Source organism: Budorcas taxicolor, chromosome 12 (genome assembly GCF_023091745.1).
Source record: "Budorcas taxicolor isolate Tak-1 chromosome 12, Takin1.1, whole genome shotgun sequence".
NCBI classification, from domain to species: domain Eukaryota; kingdom Metazoa; phylum Chordata; class Mammalia; order Artiodactyla; family Bovidae; genus Budorcas; species Budorcas taxicolor.
Genome location: NC_068921.1, coordinates 20,634,842 through 20,645,006, shown reverse-complemented (window position 1 = coordinate 20,645,006; position 10,165 = coordinate 20,634,842).

Below are 10,165 nucleotides of genomic sequence, written 5' to 3'. Positions count from 1 at the left end.
GAGCTTTGTCCAGCCTCACCTATTTCTTCTGGCATTTTCTTATAAGAAAAAAACAAAAAGACACCCAGGGCAGGGGAGAGGTGCAGGGGTGTTAGTGGTGATAATGGAGGAAAACGGACTAGGGAAAATTAATAATTGAAATTAAGCCAAGGTTGGTTTAGGCTAAGGGTCCTTCTGTGAAGTGAATAAAGCTTTCCTTCTCCCAGGCCCATGGGATGATATTCTTATTGTTCAGGTTTTATTAGAAAGAAGCTTTTATTTATGTTATTTTGACTCTGAATCTTAAGTATTCGTAACTTCTGTGAGAAAGAAAAAAAAAACTAATAATTATCTGACATTCTTAAATGTTTTTTCTAGTTTAAATAAAAATGTTTAAAAAGTTCTCAGTTGATGCTGATTCTGCTGTTCTGGGGTCCATATTTTGAGAATTGATGACTTAGAGGTTTGAATGTTAAACCTGATGAAAACCTGGCGTGGGGTGTGGGCAAGAAATTTTATATCAACACATTTTCAGAATGAAAATGTATAGCAAATGTTTTAATACTTGCCTTTCTTATTCTTTGAGTGCCAATGTCAATGTTTGGAAGTTTTCGTTTTGTTTTGTTTTTGCTCATCCTAAGCCCACTAGAGCCAGAGGCTTGTCTGAAGAATAAATGTTTGGGACATTTGTTTTATGAACTGCATTAATGCACGCCAAGTCAGATCACTGTGTATCTTTATTTTCTCCAAATGTGGCCTTATTTTGAAGCCCCACAAAGGAGAGTTCACTGTTCGGGATAGACTCAGCATGAGGGTCTCTAGGATCTGCCCTTATCAAACTCCGGTTGATCATAGATCGACCCTGACATCAAATGGTGAACACACTTTATGTATTTTGCTTGTATAGGTAAGAAAAAATGAGCAGGGCAGGTAGGGATCATTGGAGTCTTGATTTTTTATTTTTTAGCATTTATTGCTTATGGGACACGAAACTGTGCTTTTCTCTTTTGCCTCACGTTTTGTATATTTTTTGTCTTTGATGAGACTATACACAGACTGCCTGAGAAACTCCATGCTTCAGAAACATAAGGCTGGCTTGTCTTGGGGGTGGTTTTAGGTCTTTGAAATTGGTGATGAACCCCAGGATCTGGGCTCTGCCTGGGGAATCCTGAGATGGTGTCCGCTGGGATTTTGTAATTAGTAACATTTGAGACAATAAAAGTCAACTCAGTAAAATCGACTCATGTGATTCTTTCCCTGCCTGGAGCTGACTAGTTACTCAGTTGGTTCGTCACTGGGGTACAATGTTAGCAGCGCCAGCTTTCCCAGGACTGTCCATTTTGATGCATGAAAATCTACCTATCTCCAGACAGAATGTTCAAATAGAGGATGAGAGTCCAGGACATCTGGCTTGTTCTTTAGCCCTGGATTCTAGCTCCCACCCCCCAATGTCTTTGCCTTCAGGGAGAAAGAGACATGGGAGCCTTTAGTTCCAATCATATACATCCAACTCTTTGGTTGGTTGCTAGGCAACTGAGAACATGGCTGCCAGGACAGAGCTTCCTGGTGCTCACTCTTACTTAGAGCCTAGATTCCAACAGGACACTGCGGTCCCCTCATCACAGGTGGCCCTTACGTGATGGGTTAGTTTCCCGTTGCACACTACCACACAGTTAGGGACTTCCCACAAGTTTATTCTCTTGGTGTCTGGCAGTTAGAACCAAAATCAGTCTCCCTGGGATAAATCAAGGTGTGGGCAGGGGTGGTTCCTCCTGGGGGTTGTGAGAGGAGAATCCATACTCCTGCCTTTTGCTCCCCAGAGGCTGCCTGCATTCCTTGGCTTGTAACTTCTTCCTCGTATTGCCCTCACCCTATTTCTTCATGTCTCTAATACTAGGATTTTCTGCTTCCCCCTTAGAAGGACCTTCTTATAAGGACCTCCTTATCCTCTTATAAGGATATAGGGCTCTTATAAGGTGATCCCTCTTATAAGGATCACCTTATAAGGATGATCCATGCTCATCCCCCTATCGCCGGCCCCTTAATCTAACTAAATATGCATATTCTCTTTTGCCTAATAAGGAAATGTTCACAAGGCCCATGTATTCTTGCCTGGAGAATCCCATGGACAGAGGAGCCTAGTGGGCTCTGGTGCACAGGGTCGCAAAGAGTCGGACACAACTAAAGCGACTTAGCACGCACAGGGCCCAAAGATTAGGATGGAGACATGTTTGGGAGGCTATTATTCAGCCTAAAAACATAGCATCACAAGATATTCTGGTTCTTATTAATCTGGCCCAACTTTCTTTTAAGCTTGATTATAACTGTCCAACCTTCGCCGGTGGCTCAGCAGTAAAGAAACTGAATGCCCAGGCAGAAGATGCGGGAGTCATGGGTTAGACCCCTGGGTCCGGAAGATCCCCTGGAGGAGGAAATGGCAACCCACTCCAGTATTCTTTCCTGGAATATGGACAGAGGAGCCTGGCAGGCTCTAGTCCATGAGGTCGCACAGAGTCGGACATGACAAGTGACTTAGCACGCATGCATAGATTAGGTTAGATTTGAAGGTTGCTGAATTTGATCTCAAGCAAACCTTAAGAGGAGTGCCAAGCCATTGTTAGACTCCTCATCTCCAGTCGTGCCTGGTTTCTGTAGGTAAGGTGCAAAGGCAAATGTGTATTCTCTTTGCAGTTCTGGAATAGCCTGCCCGTCCCCTCCCCCCGCCCCCAAATCGGCCAGTTGGGGAAGACTGAATGAATTTTTCATGATTAATCCAGATCTTGGATCCCAGAGCGTGGACTCGAACCCGAGTCCAGTCCTCGGAGCTGTTTGAGGTCATTCAAAGCCCCGTACAGTGGGCTCACCTCTGATGGAGGAATCAATTACCCAGCAGCCGATGGTATGTGACCATTTGGCCACACGATGGCGCTTCACGCCTAACAATTCTGCGGCTTCTCTCTATCACGGATGATTTGAAATTCAAATAGAAAGGGGAGGCAGTGTGTCCTTTCTCAGAACAACACAGATACCATTGCCAGAGAGCAACGGGCTGTTGGGGAGCAGAGGTGAGCTGGGTTCAATAACCGAGGGAAGGCCTCTGTCCTATTTTATAGGACTGTGGTAAGGATGAATTAATATTGAGTGGAGCCAAGTGAAATTGCTGACGTCCAACAGTCTTTGACCCACAAGGGCAGCAGTTGCGTGTGGTTCATCCTACAGGGTCTTGTGCCAAGTCACAGCGAGACTTGGCAGAAGTGAGTTGTTATTATCACGGCCAGCACGACAAGAGGACAACAAGCCCTCACTATGAACATTTAGAAGAGTTGCTTTGTCTTCTGGAAATTTTTTCCTGAACATTCTTACTAGTAGGACACTCTGCTGTTTCCATGGACTCAAGTTCCAAACAGGAAAATATTCCTGACAGACATCTACATATCACAACTATGCTATCAGTCAAGCCATTTGTCGCTAAAGCCTGCCTTCAGCAAGGTTGGTTCCAGCAAGGATGAAGATCAAGGCTGACACGGTACCACTTGTTCTCTGAGTAAAGGTGAATTCTCACCTCTGGGGTTCAGGGCCCCCCTTTGCTGTCTCCTGCAGAGCCTCCCTTGCCTCTCCAAGCGAGCACTCTGCACCTGGCGCTGGTATTGAGACTTTTCTCTCTGATACACCTACATTGTATCTCATCCCCTTTTAGCAAGTCTGGCGAATGCTAGCTGATCTTACTAGCCTAAGGAATAGAGACTGTTTTCATTTTGGCAGAGTTTTCAAAGCTGTAGCCAAAAGCAATGAGAATTTCAGATACCTGGGGCAGGCCCATGGGATGGGGATAATTTTGGTCATAAGAGCCTCTGGGAACCCAGGAGTCTGCCTACATCCCACTTGGTGGTCCTGCTGCATTAGGCCCTAATAGGGAGCTGGAGGTGGACTGGGGGTCCCCACCAAGAACACAGATCTACAGTTCTAGGAATTCAAAAGCAAATAAAACTAGAGACTGGTTATATTTTATCAGAGAAAGATTTTTTTTCCCCCCAGATCCTCTTTCCATGCACTCTCCTTCTCATTTCTTTCCTCTATCTCTAGAGATTCACCCCAGGAACATCCCTCTAACAGCTCACCCTCCCCCCTCACAAGGAAAGGTTTGCGTTTCTCACTGACATTGGACACAGACCACGGAAGACAAGACGGTATCTTGTAAGCTCTCACCACGTGTCATTGATTATGCATCAAATGAGGCTGTATGTTTACAGACTTATGTTTAAGGTGGGGAATGAGGTTTGAACCCTTCAGTGCACCGAACATGGGTTAAAAGTGAAGAATCCAGACATATTCTATGGTTCAATTCATACAAAATTCAAGAGCAAGCAAAACTAATCTATAGAGAAATCCATTAGGACAGGGGTGGCTGGGGGTGATGGGGTGGGCTGAGAAATGGTTGGAGGGACCTTTATGTCACGATGGAGACATTCTATGTTTTTATTAGGGTGTGAGTTACATGGATGTAGATATTTGTCAATGTTCATGGAACTGCCCACTGAACGTCAAGAAGGAAGCAGTGAGAAATGGCCCGAGAACCACAGTCCCTGTAGGTGTAGGAGGGCCCTTATGTCATGGAAGAGACAGGGAATTTCCACGTAATCCAAGTTCTCACCAGGCTGTCTACGCAGTGGAAAAATATGTAAAATGTCAGCCAATTTTCCAGACAGTTTCAAAATCCAAGGACGTTTGTCTTGGTGCTCCTGTGGCCTATGTCTTTTCAAATGTTTACAGAGTATTTACAGCAAGTAGTCCTCCGGATGACAGTTGTAATTAGGAAAACTGGCGGCGAAAATGAACACATACCATAAAAGAGAGATAATTGCTCCATTGTCATATACAATATTATTATCAAATGGTATTCACCGAGACAGCCAATTGGTCCCTACCAGCTCCATCTTGTTGTTCTAGGAAAGACTCTCCCCGCTTCCTTGTTACCCTGAGGATGAAGCTGCCACAGCTCGAGAAAGATATGCCATATGGTACTTCACATCAGAATCAGAATGAGCTTGTGCCTTTTGTGTGAGATGCTGAAATTTATTAGAAAATCAGAAAGCCTCATTTCCACCGAGTTCCTGAGACCTGCCATCTGCTGCATGAGAAAGAAAATGGAGATTTTTTTTTTAACCATTTACTTATTGTGAAATGTGAGAGTGCTGGTGTGTTTAAGAAAGCAGGGCTGGGGGCCGGGTTTGGTTGGGGGGGGTTGCATAAGAACAAGCCAGAGCAAGCCCACTTGGCAGGGAAGAAAGAAGACTGTCAGCTGAATGGTGGTGGCAAAGGCTTGGGAAGCATAATTATGGAAATCACCTATTCCAGAGCGTTTCCCCCCCCCCCCCTCCTCCTGACCACATGTTCCTTCTACACAGGAACAGCCCATGGGGAGGCCAGCTTTCAAGAATAAGGAAAGTCTCTGTTTCAGAAAGGAAGAAGAGGGAGCTTCAACAAGCACCAGCCTCTCTGAGCATTAGGTCTCTCTGGGGAGAGAGCAACACAAGCAGGACAAGAGGAAGCAGACAAGGAGCCCAGAAGGCTGAAAGGATGGGGCAGCAAGGGGGGTTCCCAGAGGGAGATGCAGGAGGGCGGGGGAGGAGGAGGGGAGAGAATCTGATAGGGGGCGGGGATGTGGTACCCAGTGAGAAGGAAGACATCTTCCAACGTTGTTAGGAAGCTTACTGTCATGTTGGGGATACAAAGATAAAGCTGTTTTGTACCATCAAGAGGGCGTGTCAGGTGCCTGGGGATTCATTTCAGGGGGATGCCTGTCGTCTCTGGCTTCACTAGGTTCATAAGATGCTGGCTTGACCCCGAGTCCCTGTGACTGTCCTGTCTCTCCACAGAGCCTTGCAGCCCGGAGAGCTTACTTAAGCCTTTGCTTCTATTATAATAATTTATTTTTACTCTTGCTTTTACATCAAAGCTTGGCATGTCTTGCTGCAGGGCAACTTTTACCGATACGGTTAGTGCCCAGGTTTCTCAACTCTGGTCACAACACTCAGGATGTCAAAACCTTCTAGCAAATAGGCTGCGGAAGCCTGAAATGGAGCAGTGACGGTGGGGGTTGGGGGTGGAGGAGTAAAGCTTTAAGGCACCAGGGAGTTTCAAATTATGACATTATAGAGTCAAGTTCAGGTCAAGGCTGGCCTTTCCTGGACCACATCCAAGGAGGTTTAATTAAAGAAGAACTGAAAAAACCTCTCAATAGGCAATCTCATCCAGGAGGCGGTCTCCTAGCAGGATCCCAGGGGCATCCTCAAAGTTAAGTTCAGGTTCTAGGCCCTGCTCTGGGGCCATGGGGGGCCACCCGAGAGTGCAGCCCGTACCCTCAGCCTCCACGCTCCCCAGGTGCTCGTCATCACGCAGGTAGGCAACCAACAGCGTGTCCAAGGAAAGGACGAATGCATGCAAAAAAGCCTCGGATGGTCCAGGAGTCCTCATCTCTCACTGAAGCCAATCCAGGAACCAAGGCTTCAGTCGAGACTCTGCGCGGACCTTGTTAAGGAGGAATTGACTTGATGGGAGAGGGATCAAAGTGAGTTTCTGAATTTGCAGCGAGATTAAGTGGAAAGTGACCAGAAACCCCAGTGTCCGGCTGTGATCCAGACGTGCTGGTCCTCCGAGCCTTCTCCCACCTAGGGTGGTGATGCCCAAGAGCCGCCTCCCCGGTTCTGGACTCGAGCCTGTGAGCTCTGCTTGGGCAGAAAGGCGCAGTGGTGCTGTCGGCCCCTCAGGGAGAAGTCGGCGGGGGGTCAGCCTTGGGGAGCAGGGCCCACACGCTTGCCTGGGCTCAGGGGAGACAAGCGGCCTTACTTTTTACTCCCTCGGCAGGTCAGGGCCCCAGTGTCAGCTCCTGGCCTGGGGGCTGGGGATCAGCTCTAATTTCCCTGGGGAGCGAAGGTCAGGGGTATCCGACCTCTATAAGACAGGCTTCCTCTGCAGATGCCTAGGATTCTCCTGAGCCGCTGGGGGCAGACAGGATGGTGGTGACCACTCAGACCTGAAGACGCAGTGTCACTATGGTAAGGAGCTCTCAGCATCCTCTATTCTGACTCCCCCCTCAGGTCCCATTTGTCCAGCAGCTATTAACTGCAGGACTCATTGTCTAAGAAGAGCATCCATCTAACGTCTCAAATTCCTGAGCACTTGCTAAGCACCTAGTGCCTCTTACCTGTTATGTTGTTTAATCCTGACTACAGTCCTGTGGGTCTTCTCAGGTGGTGCTAGGGATCAAGAACCTGCCTGTCAGTGCAGAAAATGTAAGAGACTGGGGTTCCACCCTTGGGTCAGGAAGAGCCCCTGGAGGAGGGCATGGCAGCCCACTCCAGCATTCCTGCCTCAAGAACCTCGTGGGTAGAGGAGCCTGGCAGGCTGAGTTGGACGCAACTGAAGCAACTTAGCACACATTGCAAGCACAACCCTGTAGGAGGGGACCATTCTCATTCCTACTTTCCAGATGAAACAACTGAAGACCAGTGAGATTTGGTGAAGGGCTGGGGTCCAACAGCTGATGAGACGTGTGTTTGCCAGTCAACCCCCATAGCCCAGCTCCAGAACTCTCTCTCTGTAAACCTAAATAACAGTCCTCCAAAAGAGCAAGCGCTCTGTTTTCCAGGTTACCCTGTGAGTAAGTAGGCTGGATTTAGAGACGTTAGGTAATTTACCCAAAGCCACACAGAGACAGAAACCACTCTGGCTCCAGGATCCAAGCTGTTTCCTCTCAGTGGTCCCCAACCTTTTGGGCACCAGGGGCCGGTTTCATGGAGGACAATATTTCCACAAACTGGGAGGGGGGAGGGTGAGTGAGTGGATGGTTTCAGGATGATTCAAGCGCATTACACTTGCTGCTGCTGCTGCTAAGTCGCTTCAGTCGTGTCTGACTCTGTGCCACCCCATAGACGGCAGCCCACCAGGCTCCCTCGTCCCTGGGACTCTCCAGGCAAGAACACTGGAGTGGGTTGCCATTTCCTTCTCCAATGCATGAAAGTGAAAAGTGAAAGTGAAGTCGCTCAGTTGTGTCCAACCCTTAGCGACCCCATGGACTGCAGCCCACCAGGCTCCTCCGTCCATGGGATTTTCCAGGCAAGAGTGCTGGAGTGGGGTGCCATTGCCTTCTCCGGCGTTACACTTATTGTGCACTTTATTTCTCTTACGATTATATCAGCTCCCTGCTCAGATCATCAGACATTCGATTTTAGAGGTTGGGGACCCCTGCGCTAAGCCACACCCCCTGTCCAGACCTGTGTTACACTGTGGGCTCCATCCCCCAGAAAAATGATGAGAGGCATGGTGAGCAAAATTGGGTATGGACTGTACAAAGGAGATTTAGCAAGAACTTAACACTTGCTGGACTTCAGATAAACAGAAAAAATGGCTTCTTTCGAATACTGATGTTTCTCAGAGGTACTGTGGTTACTGCTCGAAGAGTCCCGGAAGGATCTGGATTCTGTCAGCCAATGAGAGCACCTACCTGCTTGATGATCTACTTGTTATGGGGCTAGTTCCCAAGTGTTGAGAACTTGGGTTCTGTTTGTCATTCTTCCCCATTTCCCTGGGGCCCTCAAATGTATAAGGAGTGTGTCTTGGGGAGAAGCCCCGACCTGGTATGCAAGAAGTAAATACAGAAGGCCTAACACATACCTTGGACAAGTTCTGCAGAACCGGCCTGTTTTTTTTGGCTCTCTCTGGGGATAGAGGGAGTCCCCTGATTTCAGCGCCCAGAAGAGAGGCGTGTTTACTGTCAGCAGAGGGTGAGGCAGCTGCTCTCAGACTGTATACTCGGGGTCCCCAGTGATTAGTTATGCCGCCTCTGGGGACCATTGAATATCAAGTGCCGGGCTGACCCTAGGTCTTCAAACCTAGTTACATCACCCCGTGTGGCTGTGACCCAGCAGCAGACGACTGGACTCTCCACATCTGGGTTCCCTTCATCATACCCTAGGAGCCTTAGGGAGGATGTTTTCACTGGACTTGGCTTGAAAGATGGCTAGAATGGATAGTAGCTATCTTCGTTACTGTTGGATTGATTTTAAATGCCTTTAAAAGGTATTTAACGAAGGGCTTCCCTGGTGGCTCCGTGGTAAAGAATCTGCCTGCCAATGCAGCAGACGCAGGTTCAATCCCTGGGTTGGGAAGATCCCCTGGAGGAGGAAATGGCAGCCCACTCCAGTATTCTTGCCTGGGAAATCCCATGGACAGAGGAGCCTGGTAGGCTACAGTCCATGGGGTTGCAAAAGAGTTGTACACGACTTAGCAACTAAAAACAAACAAAAATGTATTTAACGATTTTCCTGAGATCATACTTGAGGCTTCAATTCAGTACTTACTTTTTCAGTAAGTATCTATTAAATACTTCCTATGTGCCATGGACTGTCTTGGCACTTTGGTTGAAACGTAGATAAATTGTATCTACTTTTTGATTCCGAGGAGCTTATAATTTAGTAGAGGGGAGGGAAAAATAGTATATATGTGTGTGTGTGTCTATACACACACATTTTATGTGTTGTGTGTATATATGGGCTCATATTTAGATAGATAGGAAATGTGGGTTGTGTGCGTGTGGTATTTTAACAAAACAATCCCATGGTGACAAGGATACAGGGGGTTGAACGATGAGCCTAGGACCCAGGGAAGTCCAGCCAGTGGCCTGTGTAGGGAGTGAGAACAGTCTCAGAGACGAGATGGCGATGGAGCTGAGACTTGCCACAGATGACTGAACAGAAGGGGGAAAGGACGATAGGAGAAGTGTTGTCTGTTTGGGGAAGGGCAGGAGCTATTTGGGGTGAGCCTAAGCCCGCAGGAATAGGTAACAGTGAACGTAAATGAACACAGTTCTAGTGGGTGCTTTGAAGGCCAGGCCAGGGTGTGGCCTTGTGAATGGGTCACAAACAGTGGGGTGGGCAGACCTAGGAGAAGATGAACAAAGGGGACCGGGCCACACTGTGGTGGGGAGCCGGAAATGCAGCCGATCAGGACACACCTTCTGTCCCCAGAAAAGAGCTGCTAGGTTTCTGGTGTTTTTTGTTTTTTTTTTTACTTTTTGGCCACATAGTGCAGCCTGTTGGATCTTAGTTCCCTGATCAGGGATCAAACCTGCGCCCCTGGCAGTGGAAACTTGGCATCTTAACCACTAGACCACCAGGGAAGTCCTCTG